Source organism: Dermacentor andersoni, chromosome 5 (assembly GCF_023375885.2).
Source record: "Dermacentor andersoni chromosome 5, qqDerAnde1_hic_scaffold, whole genome shotgun sequence".
In the NCBI taxonomy this organism is placed as follows: domain Eukaryota; kingdom Metazoa; phylum Arthropoda; class Arachnida; order Ixodida; family Ixodidae; genus Dermacentor; species Dermacentor andersoni.
Window position 1 is genome coordinate 183,819,985 of NC_092818.1, and position 20,023 is coordinate 183,840,007.

The 20,023-nt window shown below is 47.8% G+C and overlaps 1 protein-coding gene across 4 annotated transcripts in view; it reads right to left on the minus strand.

Annotated features, from left to right (window-relative positions):
* The window catches only part of Lac (septate junction protein lachesin), a 70,174-nt gene that overhangs the window by 18,243 nt on the left and 31,908 nt on the right, over positions 1-20,023 (minus strand). The window lies entirely within an intron of this gene.

Here is a 20,023-nt window from a genome sequence, read left to right on the forward strand (position 1 = left end):
ATGGGTGCCAAATGTGTGTCCTATTCTTAGATGACAGAATAGGACATCTGTTCGGCGCGATTTTGTAGTAGAGGGCCAGAATCCTAACTCTGGCTTTATCAGGTGGAGCTTATTATCCGTTTCCGCGTCCCACATGTGTTGCCAGTGGGCTCGCAGCTTCCTTCGCAAGAAAGGCCTCAGATCTGTGACAGGCACCTCAGCGGTAGGGTTAGCGGCTCGCAATGCGATCGACGTGGCCATCTCGTCCGCCAGAACGTTGCCTTCAATTCCCCTATGGCCAGGTACCCAGCATATTATGATATGCTGCTTAGATGAGTACGCTTTGCACAAGACGGAATAGAGCTCAATAAATACAGGATTTTTATGTTTGCTGAATGTGATTAAGGCCTTCACGATGCTTAGGGAGTCTGTATAGATCGCTGCTTTTGGAAGTTTCGATTTTCTTATATGCTTCACAGCAGAGAGTAATGCGTAGGCCTCGGCCGTAAATATGCTTGTTTCCGGATGCAGTACGTCGGATTCCGAGAAGGATGGGCCGACGGCTGCATAGAATACCCCGGCATTTGACTTCGAAGCGTCTGTGTAGAACTCTGCACAGGAATGCTTGTGCTGGAGTTCTAGGAAATGCATTCTGATTTCGGCCTCAGGAGCGTGCCTTGTAACTTGCATGAAAGATGTGTCGCATTGTATCAGCTGCCACTCCCAAGGAGCCACTCCCACTCCCAAAACATATATTATGATATCAGAAATGACAAATTCACTTGCGCCGATAACCTGCACCAATCATCACCAAAAGTGTCAAATACAATTTTTCAGACGTTTGACCTTTCAGACTGGCGCGATTATTCAGACTTCCCTGTGACACCCACCTACCCCTAGCACCAATTTACACGGGCAAATACCGTAATTTCGGACACTGAAAGTCGTTTCGGGCATGAACCGCACGCGCGATGTGGCAGCTAGGCGGTTATGAACAAAGTTGTAGCCATGTCGACTATAGGCACGAAACCGAAACTTCGGATGCCGATTCCCTACGAAGCGGCGCTGGTTAGGCTTAGCCTTGGAAGTGCGGCCGGTTGAGTGGCTGGTGACGAGCCACAGAGAGATGCACGCCGTCAATATGTTCGCACTCGTAGGTCTTATCGGCGATCGAGCGAGATATCAGGCGCACGGGAAAGACTGACGGCCGTATTAGCAGATTACGAATCCTTGTGCGGCTCCCTCCGTGTCCGACCAAGCCAAGACGCCACCGCCGACAGACTTTTTCGGACACCAATGGAGCCGTACGTGGAGCCGTACGTGGATCCGAACTCCGCTATACGCCGTAAGGCTTGCCTGTGCGTCTGGTCTCACGCTCGATCGCGGAAACGTCTACGAGTACGAACATTGACGGCGAGCATCTTGCGACGGCTCACTTGGTTGTGCGGATCGCGCAGTTGCGTCTTCGCGGCGGTGCGGAGTGTGTGTACTTTGTTCCCATGCATCGTATCGGCACCGCAAGTTGCCGCTATGTCATCAAAGTCGAGAAGAGACCCTTTACTGGACCTCTCACAGGCACCCCGCCAGCGTTATCCACAGAAATTATCAATTTTTTTTACGCCGAAACCTGCGTGTATGCATGCTTATAACGAATATCAAATGTACTGAAGGTATTTTCATGGCCGATGCAACTTGATTAAAACAAAGTTCGACTGTAGTATGTTCCAGCTGCACATACACAGCCTTCTGTTGAAAATTTTGAAGCCACATCGTGAGTAATGACATTTGCCACCATTCTTTTGAACTCCTGCAAGATGTTTGGGTCAGGGGACTAAGCACTGTCACTCTAATACCAGAAGCTTTGGAGCAAAGGTGCAGTGTGCAGTGTTTTCATGTGCAGTGTTTTCAAATTTATGGTAAAGGTTGAAACTGCTGTTGCATGTGTACCATGATATGCACGTAGCAAGGCATTAAGTGAAGTGAAGACAATACAACTATTGACCTGCCTCATCCCCCTCAAACGAAAACGTGCAACGTAGCAGAGAAGCAAAGTTGTGTGCACAAACTCAAATGCGCAATTTCCAATGTTTATATGTCGATATCTCGGTCTCACACGTTGTTTGAGCTATGCAGAACTTCACTTTCTTAGCTCAAAAACCAGCTATCTACACAACCATCCGAGTAATGTACCCCAACTTGGACGGCTTTTATTATTATTTTTCTTTTATTGCTGGTGTATTCATTCCTCACTCTTCTGTCCCACTGTGTGCGATTCTGCCCATCGACTGAAACACTGCTTTTGAATAAAGCTCGCTGACAATTCCTGTGGTGAAGAGTAGCTTGAGAAATGTGCCCTCGCCCAAGTCCATTAGAGCACATGCTAAGAAAGCGCGGTTACCAAATCTTAGCTCAGGAATAGCGTTACCGCGCGTCTCACGTCAGCGTATCAGTCACGGCGATGATGATGGTAATAAACAAAACTTTGTCACCGCTGTCAGCACGGATCTAACTCATGCCACTCCCGATGCAGCGATATGAAGCTGGGAGTCAGTGTCCTTTATCACGCAGTCTGCACGCTTACTCTGAAGGTGCAGCGTGAATGAAGGTGCAGCGTGAAAGATAGAGGGTAGATGGGTAACGTCAACGTAGGTTGAATAGAAAGGAAGACAAAGAAATAGTTGTCTAATAGCGACTTAGCGCGCACGTAAATCTCGCAGAAGTATTCAAAGACAAAGCAGCAGCGATCAGCTGCGAAATTAAACACGGCACTTCAATGCTGCAGGTCTCAGTCATTGCGAAGCATAACCAAGAATATAACAGACAAGTCTCCGTCAGTACTGTTTCTTTTGTGCGTGTGTGTGCGTGCGTGCGTGCGTGCGTGCGTGTGCGTGTGCGTGCGCGTGCGTGTGTGTCATAGCAAACAAAAACGAAGCACTAGCGATATCGGTATACGCGTATTGAACGCGCATACGCATACTATAAGCGCCATTCAAATATACAAGAAGCAAAACAAATGACCGAATAAACATTATATATACATATACTGCCTTGCGGTGATGTACTATGAACAAAGCACGCGAGAGCTGCGCGAGCCTGGTTTCTTTTGTTCGCCCAGAGAACGAAGCGAATGTGATCGACCCCACCGTCACGACGCGCGCAAGACCACCTCCACTGCCAGCGGGCTCCATACAGCTCGCAGGTTCAACTATACCAGCACACCATAACACGCGGTCCAATCGATGGCCCTGCGCGCTGCGCGAATAAGAAAAATAGGAAAGCGACCAAAGTATGCAACAGCAAACCACGGTGTACCACGGTGGGAGCATGACTCAGTCGAGACCACCAAGCGAGGCGCCATCGTCGGGGCCGCACACAGCCTTCGCTTTGGAATAGGTGTAAAATTGGCGTCCCACCTCGCCGACGCGCGCCCGCGACGCGCACGGTGATTTGGATGCGCGACGGAACGTCGAAACATGCCGAACGAGCAAGGGACGCTGCCCCTCGCCGCCGTCGGTGGCGGTGGGCCGTTGGCCGAAGATCGTGCCATCATGTCTCCCCGCCGCTGCGAGTACTCGCTTCGGTTGTTTGTTGTGCGGTCGCTGCGGCGAACAAAGAAACTGCGCGCCACATGTGTGCAAACGTACGTATAAAAAAAAAAAGGAAATCATTAAGGAAAACGAGGTCGAGGTGCGTCAGCTGGCAGACAAGTTTCAGGCACGGACGTGAGTGCAGACTATCAGCGATATGCGTTCAACGTATTCGCGTGTAGTCAAGTATTGCTGCACTTATGGTTAGCGAGCATAACGGATAGCGGACGTTAAACCAGACCAGGGCCATACTCCCGGTTCCTTTTTAGGAAAGGGGGAGTTGAGGGGGCGACAGCGGCCATTTTGAAAGATTTATGCCGATTAATTTTCGCGTGTGAATCAAGCACGTCACCGAGATACAATAATTCGAAAGGTATAGTTTTACTTCGACAAAAAAAAAAAAAAAAGAACTTTGTTGCGTGCCCGAAATTTAAATACTGGTTAAAGGGACCGACAACTGCCCAGAATGTGTTGTGAGACCTCCATGGACATGAAATGACCAGGATTTATAGTGATAGAATCCAGCACGCTGTTCGCGGTTTAAATAGGGTTTATAATTTTTAATTGGTTGGAGATGAAATCTTGGTGTTTCGGATGTAGTCTGAGATTAATTACTGTACGCAAGTCGGCCGTTATTAAGTACAACATAATTATTGCTTAAAATTGCAGTTTTTACATAATTAGACACTTGCGCTTTATCAATGTTTCGGAAATCAAAAGCGGACGCATGGCTACGGCAACATGCTGAACTATGTATTACGTGTAAAAGCGTCGTTTCGTTTTCGATAGGATTGGTTTTATTTTGACTGGTTAACTACCAAAGCAGTTGAACAGGAAACCACAAGAACGCGCAGCTGTTATCGCAGAAATACTTCAACATTTCGGAAAACATGAATTGCAGGAACATCGACTTGATAAACAAAATAATACTTTCTCACAGTTACGGCCGCACTTCTCGTCTGCCTGCCACTAATGCCGGCCTATAATTGCTATCACACTCACCTATCACTGTTTTCAGCATGCTTCCAGTGAACGACTACATCCTCACTGCAGACAAAAAAAATTGTGATAAAAATGCAGCGTTCCACGGCGTTTTCCGCGTTACCACTTCATGATTAGACACTCTTACCGGTAAGCTTTCCATTGCGTTTAAAAAATAGGTACCGTGAAAAGTGGTTGTTCGTCCCTTCAACGCGAACTATCAGTTTGATATATATAATCAAAGCCAAGGTGTCGATAGATCCGGAAAAGTACGGCAAGAAAGGGCGGGTTGAAGCACAGGTGAAAAGATTTCAATAAATGTAATAAGAATAATGTTTACGTTTGGGTTACAAGTTTAAAGTATCAAAAAATGGAGGACGCTTAAGCTTCGCCGGTTCCTCCTCTATATATGCTGTGTGCACGTGCACATAGCATAATTACAATATTACAGTATATACAGCACTGCCATATATATATATATATATATATATATATATATATATATATATATATATATATTACGTGCACGAGCAGGGAAACTGAGGGGCTCGAATCTTGTTAACCACCATCATAAAAAGTTAACAGACAATGGAGCCAAGGAAACCATAGATGGAATCAGCTGCTGTGGTTGAAATTGCAATCTAGAAAGGATCTAGCAACCTCAGGACACTACAAAAATATATCTTATTGTTTCACACCTACTTAGCTACAAAGGTGGACATTATACATGCGTCTCAGTATAACACAGCACTCACAATGCATAACTATAAGAATGACAATTAACTGGTCAGCTAAGGAAACCAAGGTGTCGTGAGTAGGTAGCTTCGTGTTCAGGTGGCCCATGAAACAGTGTGCTAGCTGTGTCAAGAATTAATCTCAGTCGAAAAAGGGTAGTGACCACAATGTGCAGTGCCTCGGGGAAATGCATGCAGCAGTGCGACAATACCTGCCTTCTTGTTTTTGCTCATGCCGAAGCAACTGATTAACTGCCGTTAAATGACTAATAGAAAATTTCGAGAGCTAGAATTGGCCCGCACAAGGCAAAACTGGTAATAAAATCACCTTCACGGCTTGTTGAATGGGTCCCGTAGTGCTACAGTTGACTTGCCGGGGGGGGGGGGGGGGGGGCGACCCTCTCCTTAAAAAATGGAGGGGGGCCGGGCCTCCCCGGGAACCTGACTGTAGGCACTGAGCGGTATGCGAACTTTTGACGAAAGATGCAGTGCACCACGATCGCTCAGCGTATGTGGTGAACTGATCAGCGGCATTCGATCTCTATAGCATTCAGCGGTTGTGGTTTTTATGTTACCACTGAGCGAGCACGCTTAATATACGATCACACTTTTTTTATGCAACATATGCTATGATGCTTGTTTCTATCATTTCAAAGGAGAATCAGAGACTCTTCACAATTCCAGAACACAATTACCAGCGTATTTAGTTCTCTTTTGTTTGTTTTTTCTAGTGGCGTATTTACATTTAACACTAGTGGCATTACCTCCTATCACCGTTCACGACTGTCTGTCCCACCTTCACTCTTCGAACTATTATACTCTTCTTCGGCCACCCATGCGCAATGAGTTGCTCCAACTCACGCACATCAAGCCCCAGACGCAATATTCGTTAAACCGGGGGTTAGTCTCCCAACTCCCGCCACGGACATTGAAGCATATAAGCCGCCAACCATCTGTGCGGTACCTTCTGATGTCATCAAAAGGTGCGCACACGCACGCACGCACGCACGCACGCACGCACGCACAGTTATAGATATGGTCGTTGTTTGATTCCTGTATCAACAGAAGTCAGTTCAAGGGCTCCTCACCAAGTTCGGGCATAGCTACGACTTACAACGCCTCTCTCTCAAGACAACTTTAAACCGACTGGACTCGACACCGTTCTCGGAGTCAAGGATACGCGGGCCATAGCAACACCCGTCACTGGCACAAAAAGCGATTCATGCACTAGTACACTACTTGAAGTGCACTGGTTTAAGAGACCGCTTATAGTGTCCCATGTGCATCAGCCCGCGTTCACTCAGTGCTCTTTCTCTCCATTTTTTCCCTCTTTCTATTCCCCTTTCCCTTAGCCCCAGTGTAGGGTAGCAAACCGGACGCTCGTCTGGTTGACCTCTCTTCCTTTCCTCTCCTTGCTTTCTCTCTCTCTTTCTCTCGGGCACCACAAACGATATAACGTCAAGTGCATAACGTATGCATGGTGACGACGTTGTTTGCAAAATATTACATTTTTGTAAACCGCGAAGACAGCGAACCTTCAAACGAAACCTCGCGCGACCTTATTCTAAGAACAGCTATGTTATCTTAAGTCAGAAGTCTCCACTGCACATCCAGCAGCAACATGAGGATCGCACCGTTAGACGCTGAGTGCGCAAGACCCCCACCAAAAATACACCATGCAGAAAAAAAAAGGAAAAAAGAAAAGGAGGCGGGGCTCATCACGTAGACGCCACGTGGTCTCTCGGCTACGATCAATGCCACCTAGTAGTTCACTTCGAGTGACAAAATGCGGGGGACGAACACCGCCTACTGACACTGGTCGAGGTAACGGCAGATCTCTAGAGTGGGTAAGCCTTCTTGCCTTCTTAATCGTCATGCAATATTATATATGCTTCTATCTCTAGTATCAGAAAAACATTCATGAAAAATATTCCGGTGCAATGTTTCGTGAATGGCGGTTTGCAAATTCCAGCATAAAACAAATTTCCAACAAAGTCAGGCGCGGCCTCGTGAGTAGTTCGCCGAGAAAGGTAACGTTGGGGCCTAGTTGCCAGTGTTTCTAATGCGCGGAGCAAATCCGGCTCGCTGACGTAGGTATACTATTATTCCAGGAGAACATGCCACAGAACTCGATCAACGAAGAAATTGTGCACACTGCGCGGGCAGCCGCTTGCCAACTGCTCAACAGTGGGACCACCGAGGCTTCGAGGTGCGCGACGTTTTCGGGCGAAACTGACAACGTATTGGCTACGTGCATTAAATACTGTGTGCATTGCTATGCGAAATGAGCAAAATGTGAGTCAGTGCTCCACAATGAAGAATGCGCGTTCATGTTGTAGTCAAATGCCTTACAAGTGAAACAGCCGTTAAACAGTCGAGTGGATATCCAAGTGCCAGCCTGGTGTGACGCGTTTGCGTATCCACCACAGCAGGAAGCGACCCAGGTCGGGACACCGAGGCGGATGTACGATTCATGGTGATGCACGCGTGCCTGGCATGTCTTTCGCCTGCGAGGCGCAAGCGTGTCCTGTAGCTTCTTTATTATTTTTCCCCTACGAGTTCACGTTTACGTGGCGCTGGCTTGCTGCGCGTACCTGCGATTCAATGTGCACAGTGTGGTATGCGCGCAGAGGCTGCGGGAGAGTACATGCATACTCGCATAGGCGGCGGAAGGTTCAAGCGTGCTGTATTCGCCGCTAATTATTATGGCCGTGCTTGCAATCAGCCGCTGTCATCGCTGTGGTACCGCCGTTGTGCGACATAATGCGGATGCGGATAGGACATCGACACGCCTGTTTTGCCCCATGTGCAAAAGAGAAAAAGAACAAAAAGCGCGAGTCGTCCTAAGGTGTACAGTCCAGCCATCACGACACGAAAAAGAGAAAGAAGAAATCCACACCTCGCGTGAATCTGAGCCCTGCAACCAAACACATGTGACGAACGCAAGCACTATATATGTGTTTCGCTCGCCCTCGAAGAGAGTAAGTGGTCGACAATCACTTTAGAGAAGTCCATTTCCAGCGCAACAGCTAGTCACAGCGCTGAAGTATTGGCGGAACGCAGTGTCGCTATCTGCTTATTAAGCATGGTGAGACTGGGAACATTGAAAATTGCTTTGCCTGAATGACGACAACAAATTCGCAGGCTGCCCAAGATGAAACATACTTATTTAATAACTGGAAACTCTTGCGCAGAAGTGATCTTGTCCATGCGCTCTCAGTAAGTGTTGCGTCTGCGGAACGATTGCGATTCTCGTGCAGCGAAGCATCATTCGGAAGAGTCCACTTGCATCGGTCTTTATCCGTGTACACTACAACAACTGTTGTTATCCATCAAAATATTGGAACAGAAACTAATATTCGACAACAAAGAATTAATTCTCGAACAGAATACGAATTGAGTAGAAAATATTATTCGATTCGTATTCGAAATTTCGAATATTCGCAGACCCCTATTTTTAAACAACATAAGTTTTGGGGGATTAGGTTGTGTGACGAGATTAGGCGTACAACGATGATGAGGCGTAGATGAGTTGCAGGAGCACAAAATAGTCAGTCGATTTAAGACAGGATCACAGAAATGCAGCGCTAAAGGACAGGACAAAATAGTGACGACCACACAGGCAGTAATAAAACGAAGAACGACAACAACGATATACAAGACCATAAACAATAACAAAATAGAAAAGAGCACTGTGTACTCCTCCTCATCTTGTCTTTAAGCTGCGTTTCTGTGATCATGGTCAAACTAGCCCGCCAGTCAACTCAAGACAGGAGTAGTCGCGTGGAGTTTCGTCATGCAGTGGAAGCTAAAACAGACCGATGATGATGGCACAGTTACAGTGCCTGTACATCCGCAACATGCGCGACAGCAGCGCCATCAAGGAAGGAGCGCGTGGGGACACGACAGCTACGAATAAACAGCGCCAGCATTTGAAGAGACGATACCAGGGTCAGTGGCATGCAATGGCGTCAGCACTGACGCCGTATCCTCCTCACTCCACGATGACAAAATAAAGAAAGTCACAACAATGTTTGCCTGAGCTCGCTGGTTGCACATAGCACAATTGGTTTCCAGCAGGGCGTTCTGGCACGGGCAGGAAGAGACGACGACACAAGCTGGACTAGCAACTGAATGTTTATTATTGATTTCCTACACTTTTTATAGCACAAGAAAACCAATGCCTCATTTCTTTCTTTCTCTTTCTCTCTTTTTTTTTGTCATGCCGATTACCTGACTCTTTAGGTTGAAATATCGTCCTTGCGCAAGTAGCTCTTTTCTTTTTCTGTTAGTAGTCAACTACGCCATGCTATCTAAATATACAGAGGCGCTACGTGCAACCACGGCGCTGGCACCGCCAAAGATTAGGAGTGGCCGCACGAGTGGAAAGTGCAAAAAACAAACTGAGATAACGCCTCAGTCAGCGCTCTGCTAGTGCAGCGAACACCTGTAACAAGCCAGCCATTCCGTTAGCCTTCTGACGCGCATTCCCGAATAAATGTAGAGGGACGACGCCATACCGTGCCGGTCACCGTCACGTCACGCTACAGTGCATAAGCTATAGCTGTGTGCGTTTGTATGAGCGCGCGTGTGTCCTGAAACGAGCACTATAGAGAATGCCATGAAACCACGCACAGTCAGCGCAGTCACTATATGGCGTATTGCAATGAGAGGGCCAGCGCCCGCAAGAGCGCTTCGCAAACGCCACAATAAGTCTATAAATATGTCTTTCGTTGTTCTTTTACTACAGCCTAGTTAAAATAATACGCCATGACCCACAATGCGCAAGTAATTCAGAACGCCTCTGAAATACGCGAGAGTGATCAAAGGGGGAAAAAATTCCTCCATTGCTTGTAAACAAAAAGAGAAAGATACAAATGTTGTGCATGTGTATAAATAGGGTAGCCAGAACACAACGAAAATTGAAGGAATTCAAAGGAGCGTCATAGGACAACAACGCCGCGAAGACCTCGGAACTTATCTAGAAAGTGGCCTGTGTCTCTCTGCGGAACCATGCGGTCGAGATGGAGTCAAAGACCCCTCGTTGTAATTCGCCACGGCAAGCGGGCTACCGCGAGGGGGAACGGCCGTGGAACGACCTCAATGGGCGATCGCGAGGCAACAATGGGCCGGGATTCACCAAAAAGCTTCATTGCGAGAAGCTGGGGAAAAGAATGGCATAGACGATGCCCCACGAGGGCGCGAGGTGCGGGATCCACGCAGCAGAGTATATCACCTCGTTGTTCCCATCAGCGTTGGACGATGACGCACTGCGACTGCCGTGACGCCTTCAACCCTCCTGCGGCCCGTGAAGGAATGTACCATCGTAGCTTACAGAGCGCTTCTAATTCCGCGCCGTACGTCATGTGTGACGTCATATGTTTCAAATAGTTCTCTCACATTTGGGCCAGTTTTGCCCATGAAAAGTCATCGAAACTTTTTAGGTTCCCTTTTGGGTTTCTTTGGAGTGCAATTTAGTCCTTTAACGATAAACAATTACCTAGACCCGAATAAACGCTGTCAAAACATGTGACGTCACGGCGAACAGGGAAGTCAGGGTGGGGTTTCTACTCGTCTTCGTTTTGCATGTCGTCTGGATTATCGAGCCTATTTTCACGGTAACAGAGGCTGCTCTGATGTTTTCGGAAGGCTAATTTCCGAACAGATCTAGATGTTCGCCTTTAATGTCCCTTTAGGTGACCTAACTCACTTCACTGTGATCCTGTAACGGTCACTAGATTATTCCTACCGAATACTGTGTTTCGCAATGACAGAGAACGAGTTGAAAGTGCAAAATGTTGCCGGCGCCAGCTTTGATTTCTCGAAGAAACGAACTCCCTGTGACGTCACAGACAATGGTAACGACTGGCCGATAAACGTAACTATCAGAGAAAGCGATTACGTAGAATGCAATACCATGACGCAACCCAGCAGGTTTCGCGGTTTCTTTCCATCCGCAGATGAAGAGCTCCAACATGTGAAAGAACAAACGCAACACGACGTCATTTCTGCTGCGGTTTGAACTCGAAGAAAACCTAAATTTAAGATTTGCCTTCATTCAATGGCGATTTTCTTTAGTTACAGGAGTTTATTTGTTTTTTTTTTTTCTCCACGTAAATACAGCCTTGGGTGTCCCCTGCAAGAAGTTCCGCGTTTATTTATGCAGGTCTGGCGTAATACCGACCATGAGCTTTGTGATGTGGCGCCACTTAAAAATTGAGGACAAACCTTACTGGGAACCAGCATATGCTTCAGTATTTGAGCCAGATCTCAACACTATGATTTAGAGCTCCTACTGCACAACGATTAAGCTCTGCAGATTTCACTGTTTATTTTACCTCGTGATAGCGTTTCTGTAGCATGTCTTCTGTGAAGCTGTCTTTAAATCTTCCTAGGATTTCTTTACGTAGGAAAATGCACCCGCAATTCAAATTCACAAGAAACAAACACTGGACACTTCACCATAAAGTAGACGATGTTTTTTTCTCCAGCGGCACGAGGTACTTATTTGTTATTTATCCGGAAGAAATGGAATGAACGGAGCCACCTGGGTATTTCCACTGTCAACATCACCGGCACTTCTACATATAAAGGTGCGATCAAAAAGACGATTGTAACATGGTGTAATTTTATGGTTATTCCACCACTCCCCTTTGGTAGCCGCCTTCTGAGGGGGTTAATGAAAGTAATGAATAGACTTAGGTCTGCAAATTGAGGCCCGATCCACTCCCACCGAGTCTCCGGCACGCAGGTGCTGCAAACGTGCCTATGTGAAACCTGTTATCCCTGCAGGCCACGAACACCGCTAAGGGCTCGCTCTTTTTTTGTCACTGGATGACTGCTGAAGCTACGCCTCCTTCCGTCTAACGCAGGCGTACGCGAGCCAGCGCGCCCTTACTCGAATGAGGCACCGAGTAAGGCTCGACACTCTCGCCGGCAGGTGGCGAGATGAGCAGCGACCTTATCCCGCAGGTTCGGCCGCCATCTGGAGCCACCGGGCACTGTTCGTACTGAAAGCAGCTGCACTGCGCGCCGCAGAGAGAGCGCGTTAATCTCCTCGCCCAGGGAGTAAGTCAGAAATTATGGGAGAAACTGCATAGCCGTATACGTGCAGCGGCAGCGTGTAGTGCGCAGCGTATCGCGAATCGAGCACAGAGGGTCGGCCAAAAAAATGGAACGCGATCGTTGCAGCGCGCACAACATGCGCTGTCACGTGGCTTCTGCGATGAGGCATAGTTACCGTACAGTAAACAGTTTGTTTGTGAATGGCCATATGGCAGTTTAAAACGCAAATTGAACGCCGCCAGCCCCCTTTACCGACAGAGACTGTCGGTACAGGGGGCTGCAAGTAAGAAGTGGCCGCTCTCACTTTTAAACGCGTTTCATTCTACAGCGAAGATGTCAGCCTCCATTTGGTCGGCATTTTGCGTGTCCGCGTCTGTCAGCGAAAACGTGGGCCGAGCCTGGCGGCATTGCAGGGCCAGGAGCAGTGGTTCGTACCTCCGCAAGGAAGAAGCTCCAAGTAGTCAGCATAGTGAAGCGAAAAATGAGTACATTCTTTGGTACCACGCGTACAACGTACAGGGTGCAGCGGTGGCGTAGAGGTAGAACACCCGCCTCGCATGCAAGAGGTCCGTGGTTCGAATCCCGGTGCCGCGCAATTTTCCACCGGATTAAAAAAAAAAAAATCCGCGTGTTGATAAAATTGCGTAAACAGGCCTGGAGTGTGGCCTGATCCCGGTGACCAGAACCGGTAACGCACTCCCTCACCAGAGCAGGATTGGCCACCCTGGTGCAGTACTTGGCCACAACCTCCTATATGAACACACCAATCAAACCCCGGCCCTCAGTCCCCAGCAGCTACGAAGCAACTGACCACGGCGGCGGTCAGACCTGCGACGCTGCAGAGGGTGCTAAGAATCCCTGGCTCCGGACAGGCCGCCATTGGAATATGAACCTGGCAACGTTTAACGCTAGAACGTTATCTAGTGAGGCGAGTCTAGCAGTGCTACTGGAAGAATTAGAGGGCAGTAAATGGGATATAATAGGGCTCAGTGAAGTTAGGAGGCCAAAAGAAGCATATACAGTGCTCAGAAGCGGGCACGTCCTGTGCTACCGGGGCTTAGCGGAGAGACGAGAACTAGGAGTCGGATTCCTGATTAATAAGAATATAGCTGGTAACATACAGGAATTCCATAGCATTAACGAGAGGGTGGCATGTCTTGTTCTGAAACTTAATAATAGGTACAAAATGAAGGTTGTAGAGGTCTACGCCCCTACATCCAGTCATGATGACCAGGAAGTCGAAAGCTTCTATGAAGACGTGGAATCGGCGATGGGTAGAGTGAAAACAAAATACACTATACTGATGTGCGATTTCAATGCCAAAGTAGGCAAGAAGCAGGCTGGAGACAAGGCAGTGGGGGAATACGGCATAGGCACTAGGAATAGCAGGGGAGAGTTACTAGTAGAGTTTGCGGAACAGAATAATATGCGGATAATGAATACCTTCTTCCGCAAGCGGGATAGCCGAAAGTGGACGTGGAGGAGCCCGAACGGCGAGACTAGAAATGAAATAGACTTCATACTCTGCGCTAACCCTGGCATCATACAAGATGTGGACGTGCTCGGTAAGGTGCGCTGCAGTGACCACAGGATGGTAAGAACTCGAATTAGCCTAGACTTGAGGAGGGAACGGAAGAAACTGGTACATAAGAAGCCGATCAATGAGTTAGCGGTAAGAGGGAAAATAGAGGACTTCCAGATCAAGCTACAGAACAGGTATTCGGCTTTTAACTCAGGAAGAGGAAATTAGTGTTGAAGCAATGAACGACAATCTTGTGGGCATCATTAAGGAATGTGCAATAGAAGTCGGCGGTAACTCTGTTAGACAGGATACCAGTAAGCTGTCGCAGGAGACGAAAGATCTGATCAAGAAACGCCAATGTATGAAAGCCTCTAACCCTACAGCCAGAATAGAACTGGCAGAACTTTCGAAGTTAATCAACAAGCGTAAGACAGCTGACATAAGGAAGTATAATATGGATAGAATTGAACAAGCTCTCAGGAACGGAGGAAGCCTAAAAGCAGAGAAGAAGAAACTAGGAATTGGCAAGAATCAGATGTATGCGTTAAGAGACAAAGCCGGCAATATCATTACTAATATGGATGAGATAGTTCAGGTGGCTGAGGAGTTCTATAGAGATTTATACAGTACGAGTGGAACCCACGATGATAATAGCAGAGAGAATAGTCTAGAGGAATTCGAAATCCCACAAGTAACGCCGGAAGAAGTAAGGAAAGCCTTGGGAGCTATGCAAAGGGGGAAGGCAGCTGGGGAGGATCAGGTAACAGCAGATTTGTTGAAGGACGGTGGGCAGATTGTTCTAGAAAAACTGGCCACCCTGTATACACAATGCCTCATGACCTCGAGCGTACCGGAATCTTGGAAGAACGCTAACATAATCCTAATCCATAAGAAAGGGGACGCCAAAGACTTGAAAAATTATAGACCGATCAGCTTACTGTCCGTTGCCTACAAAGTATTTACTAAGGTAATTGCAAATAGAATCAGGAACACCTTAGACTTCCGTCAACCAAAGGACCAGGCAGGATTCCGTAAAGGCTACTCAACAATAGATCATATTCACACTATCAATCAGGTGATAGAGAAATGTGCGGAATATAACCAACCACTATATGTAGCTTTCATTGATTATGAGAAAGCGTTTGATTCAGTCGAAACCTCAGCAGTCATGGAGGCATTGCGGAATCAGGGTGTAGACGAGCCGTACGTAAAAATACTGAAAGATATCTATAGCGGCTCCACAGCCACTGTAGTCCTCCATAAAGAAAGCAACAAAATCCCTATAAAGAAAGGCGTCAGGCAGGGAGATACGATCTCTCCAATGCTATTCACAGCATGTTTACAGGAGGTATTCAGAGACCTGGATTGGGAAGAATTGGGGATAAGAGTAAATGGAGAATACCTTAGTAACTTGCGCTTCGCTGATGATATTGCCTTGCTTAGTAACTCAGGGGACCAACTGCAATGCATGCTCACTGACCTGGAGAGGCAGAGCAGAAGGGTGGGACTAAAAATTAATCTGCAGAAAACTAAAGTAATGTTTAACAGTCTCGGAAGGGAACAGCAGTTTACGATAGGTAGCGAGGCACTGGAAGTGGTAAGGGAATACATCTACTTAGGACAGGTAGTGACTGCTGATCCGGATCATGAGAGTGAAATAATCAGAAGAATAAGAATGGGCTGGGGTGCGTTTGGCAGGCATTCTGAGATCATGAACAGCAGGTTGCCATTATCCCTCAAGAGAAAAGTTTATAACAGCTGTGTCTTACCAGTACTCACGTACGAGGCAGAAACCTGGAGGCTTACGAAAAGGGTTCTACTTAAATTGAGGACGACGCAACGGGCTATGGAAAGAAGAATGATAGGTGTAACATTAAGGGATAAGAAAAGAGCAGATTGGGTGAGGGAACAAACGCGCGTTAATGACATCTTAGTTGAAATCAAGAAAAAGAAATGGGCATGGGCAGGACATGTAATAAGGAGGGAAGATAACCGATGGTCATTAAGGGTTACGGACTGGATTCCGAGGGAAGGGAAGCGTAGCAGGGGGCGACAGAAAGTTAGGTGGGCAGATGAGATTAGGAAGTTTGGAGGGTCAACATGGCCACAATTAGCACATGACCGGGGCAATTGGAGAAGTATGGGAGAGGCCTTTGCCCTGCAGTGGGCGTAACCAGGCTGATGATGATGATGATGATGATGTACAACGTACGGCACAGCATTCGTTCCAATAAAGAACAAGCACAAAACAAGCGTCAAAACCACATCATTGATAAGGCGCTCCAGATAACAATGCGAAGCAAGTAAAAGAACCAGCCTAGCAACTGATTTTAAAGCTGTTGCAGCACCGCTATGGGCGGCCGCGTGCTGCCGAAATTACCATTACTCCCATTAGTCTGAAGCTATAAAGCACTGCATACGCTCCATCAGCAGTTGTATAGTGGTGGTCTTCAACAGCTTCGCTGGACACTTTCGCAAAGCTGGGATGGCGAGTCCCTCTTTTTTTTTTTTTACTTGCTGCACACTGCTCCGATCAAATTGGTACCACATGTACCCGATAAACCGTAAACTAAGACGGCAGAAGGTGTTTCTGAATTGACAAGGCACGGCGGTTCTTCGAATTAAGGAAGAAGCAACTGAAAAGAGTCTGACATGATTCTTATGGCTGTACAGTGCAACTACTGTCGGGTATTGTTCAAATGATACTAGTAACACAACTAAATCAAATTTAAGCAGTACTGCAGCGACACAAAAAGGAAATACGTAGTAATGGTGATGTTGACACTAATTTAAATAACCAGATATATTTAACATTGTCGACGCTGTCTGAGCCGGAAGACGTCGCTTGAAATACACGTGGAGCGCAGCGTTGTGTGCGCAAAAATGCATATGTGTGGTTTCCATGCGATGTAGTGCTGTAAAAGCGCATGGTTGAAGTTGCAAGCTGGACACCAAATTTCCTGTTTCTTATATTTGTTCACTAACAACTAACATACGACATGTTTTAATTCTTTTGTGTACTCTCGCAACGTTCTATCCGTTCTCTTCGCACTGAAGGAACCGTCTATGCGTGTAACACATAACATCACGGATACTCGATTACATCGCAATATGCGCCGCATATATATACGTATACGGACGCGGCTCATCTGATGACGTGTCATGACGTGGCACGGCTTTCGTATGCGGTTCCTTCGGAATTGGGCGCGACGAAAACCAGGACTCGGTGTCCCGTGACCCCGCGCCAACCGGATCTGAATCATGGGGCACGAACTACCAGTCCTCTGATGTTTTGCTAAAGCAAAAAAGAAGGAGGAAACGAACAAAGCGGCAGAAATGAGTGAGAGGTGGCTATTGCAATCTATAAAACGTGGCGGACGCAGTTTAAGATCCGTAGAGGCAATAGTGAAGCGTAGAAAAAATGGGGGAAACGAAAATGTTAGTGATAAAAACGTCATCCTCTACGTTGTTCTATAGTTGATGTCGGCTTCTTTTGTCAGTATATACATATATTGCTTTTCTTCGCAGGCTCGCAGGTGCGATCACACATCTATATGACGGAAACGGGACACCCAACACATGTGCAGAGCTCTATGTCTATCCATCAGCGCTTTGTTTTTTTTTTTTAATTGCTCCAAAGATATTCGCGACAATCCACTTTCCAGTCAAGCCCGTTTATATGGTAAGTGACTAAGCGAATCTCTGATCACCACTCATATACTTATAGCGCTGAAGCTGTGGACTTATGAACAGGCCAACTCGTGAAGTAGTGAAAAAAAAAAAAAAGGCACGGGGCATATGGACAGAAAAATGGACTGGGAAACCTAAGTTGAGCCAGTTGGTGCGACACGTCGAAGCTTAGCCAGCAGGAGGAACACTCGTATTATCTGTAAGTGCGCTTCGTGTGTGATTAATTATTCATTGAAAAAAAAAATAACTACGGAGAGATGACCTACAGTGCCTAGGTTCCAGCGGAACCATAGCGGAGCTCATTATAATGTCTCAGAAAACATTTGCAGTATCTGAGTATTTGTGAATTGTGTGATCAACCAGTGTAGTTTTTCCTACCGTGTTGCGTTATCATTTGTTCCCGATGGTTAAGCATTTACCCTGTGTATGCGTGAAACACAGCTTAGCAATGAGGAAGTTTGAAAGTCCCGGTGAAAGCACAGTGGACTTCACATGGTAGATCGCGTCCGTGTGAATAACCTTGTATTTTCTTGAGCCCTGCGCAACGAAACATTTTTGTGCTTAGTGTAAAGGTAGCAAGTAATGAAGTGGGCAAACAATCTGTGCACCAACTATGCACTTCTATCAACTAGCCCGTTTCACTTACTAACTTACAAACGTTACGAACTCACGAATACTCGGCTGATGGCGATGGAATTAGGTGCGTGACTAAGCCAGTAACGACTCGGATCATTGTCCATAATTACGGGGCTCTTCCTTCCCGTACTGGTTTTTAGACGCACGACTCGAACTTGTGCCTTCAACGAAGAAAGGGTGCCGCAAGAGGGTTGCACACAATGGGATGAACGCAGCGTTCGGACGTTACGTCGCCCGAAAACGCAGTTTATACGGTCACGACTCGATGCCATATTTGAGCGTGTTCTAGCAACAATGGCACGCCATTAGAGGAGCGCGCAAGAGCCTCGGCAACGGAGCTTTAAAACTCGCTCGGCTTCGCTGCGCCGGTTGGAAAGACTAGAAAAAGAGTGAAAACGAAGAATACGAAGAACCCCGTCCATCCCTCCTGTGTTCCCGGTGCCTACACGCTGCCGGCGAAAACAGGCATTGATATCACACACAAGCAGGGGAAAAGCGGGAGCTCTCGCTATTGTGCCCGCGTGGATTATGGCGATCACCATTATGAGCCCCCCTTATTCCCTCTCCCTCTACTCGACCCCCACCCACCCACCCCCCTCGGCGACCGCCTTCTCTTCGCTCCGAGCGTCAAAGGAAACGTCCCCATGCCATGCTGTTCTCTGGCTGCAGCGGCAGGCATCACAATCCAGGCGACCAAACTGTTCTTCCCTCACTTTCCTCGTACTCCTCTCTCCCTTGCTTCGTGTGAAGCGTGCATTCCCCGCCGGTAATGCTCACGTAGCGCCGACGAGCACTGCAAAAGGAAGCTCCAACGGAGGGCGCGGAGTTGGAACCGGTGCCTAAAGCGAAGAAAAGTTCGTAGCGATGAGGAAAAGGTGAGTGAACGGTGGGAGGAGACCCTAACCGGCAGAGAGAGCGTGTGGCTGAAGGTGGGCAGAGAGGGAGATCGGTCGGTTCTTCACAGTGGTGCTTTGAGTGGGAGAAACCGAAGGTCGACCTTCCTTTCTTCACAAACGCCATCACCGCCGCCACACTGGCTTGCTTCTTTCCTTCCGGGCGCTCTTCGAGACGCCGCTCATCATGCCTCCGGAATTTCGGGGCGTTGCCGCCATGAGCGCGCTAGTTCTGCGACGAACTGGTGAAGCAGCGCCTCTTATACGAGTATTATTGTTTCTTGTTTCCGAAATTCGCGCCCGACGAGTTATCTGCATAAAATGCGCACTGCTCGAGACAGCGCGCTTGCACCAGTGGCACGTCCGGAGGCAGCGGCCGTCGAGGAAAAAGAAAAACAGCAAACGTTCGCGGCACACACGGCAACAAGTTGTTCGACGACGAGTGGCGAGCGGAAACGTCATCTCAGGCAAGCGGAACGGGACAACCTTGATGCGCGTGCTGTGTAGGCAGGTTGCGGGAGAAGAAAAGCGCATCCAGATGCGCTTGGACCACGTGTCCGGCAGCGCGTCCGTCATTTGACGGTAGCCGACACACTGTGGGTGCGCTGTAATAGTCGCTCCTCTTTGTTTTAATTGCCCCTTTTACTACTGCAATAGCAATTATGACATACCAGGCGCATTTCTGCCGTAAAAAGTCCAAGGGTGATAACATCATTGCCGTGCGCTACATGTGCTACATGTGCGAGCGAAAGCTTGCGAGCGTGAGTCGACGATGGTGATTCAATCGTGCGCGCGCAAGCGGGGAAGCAGGGAGGAAGCGCGCCGTCTTCCGTCGCACGCAAGGCGGCGGGGGGGGGGGTAGTTCTACTCCGGCAGCAGTTGCGTATGGCGCCGCCGCGAGCGGCCCTATCTTCAAAGCGATCTGTGAGAGCGAAA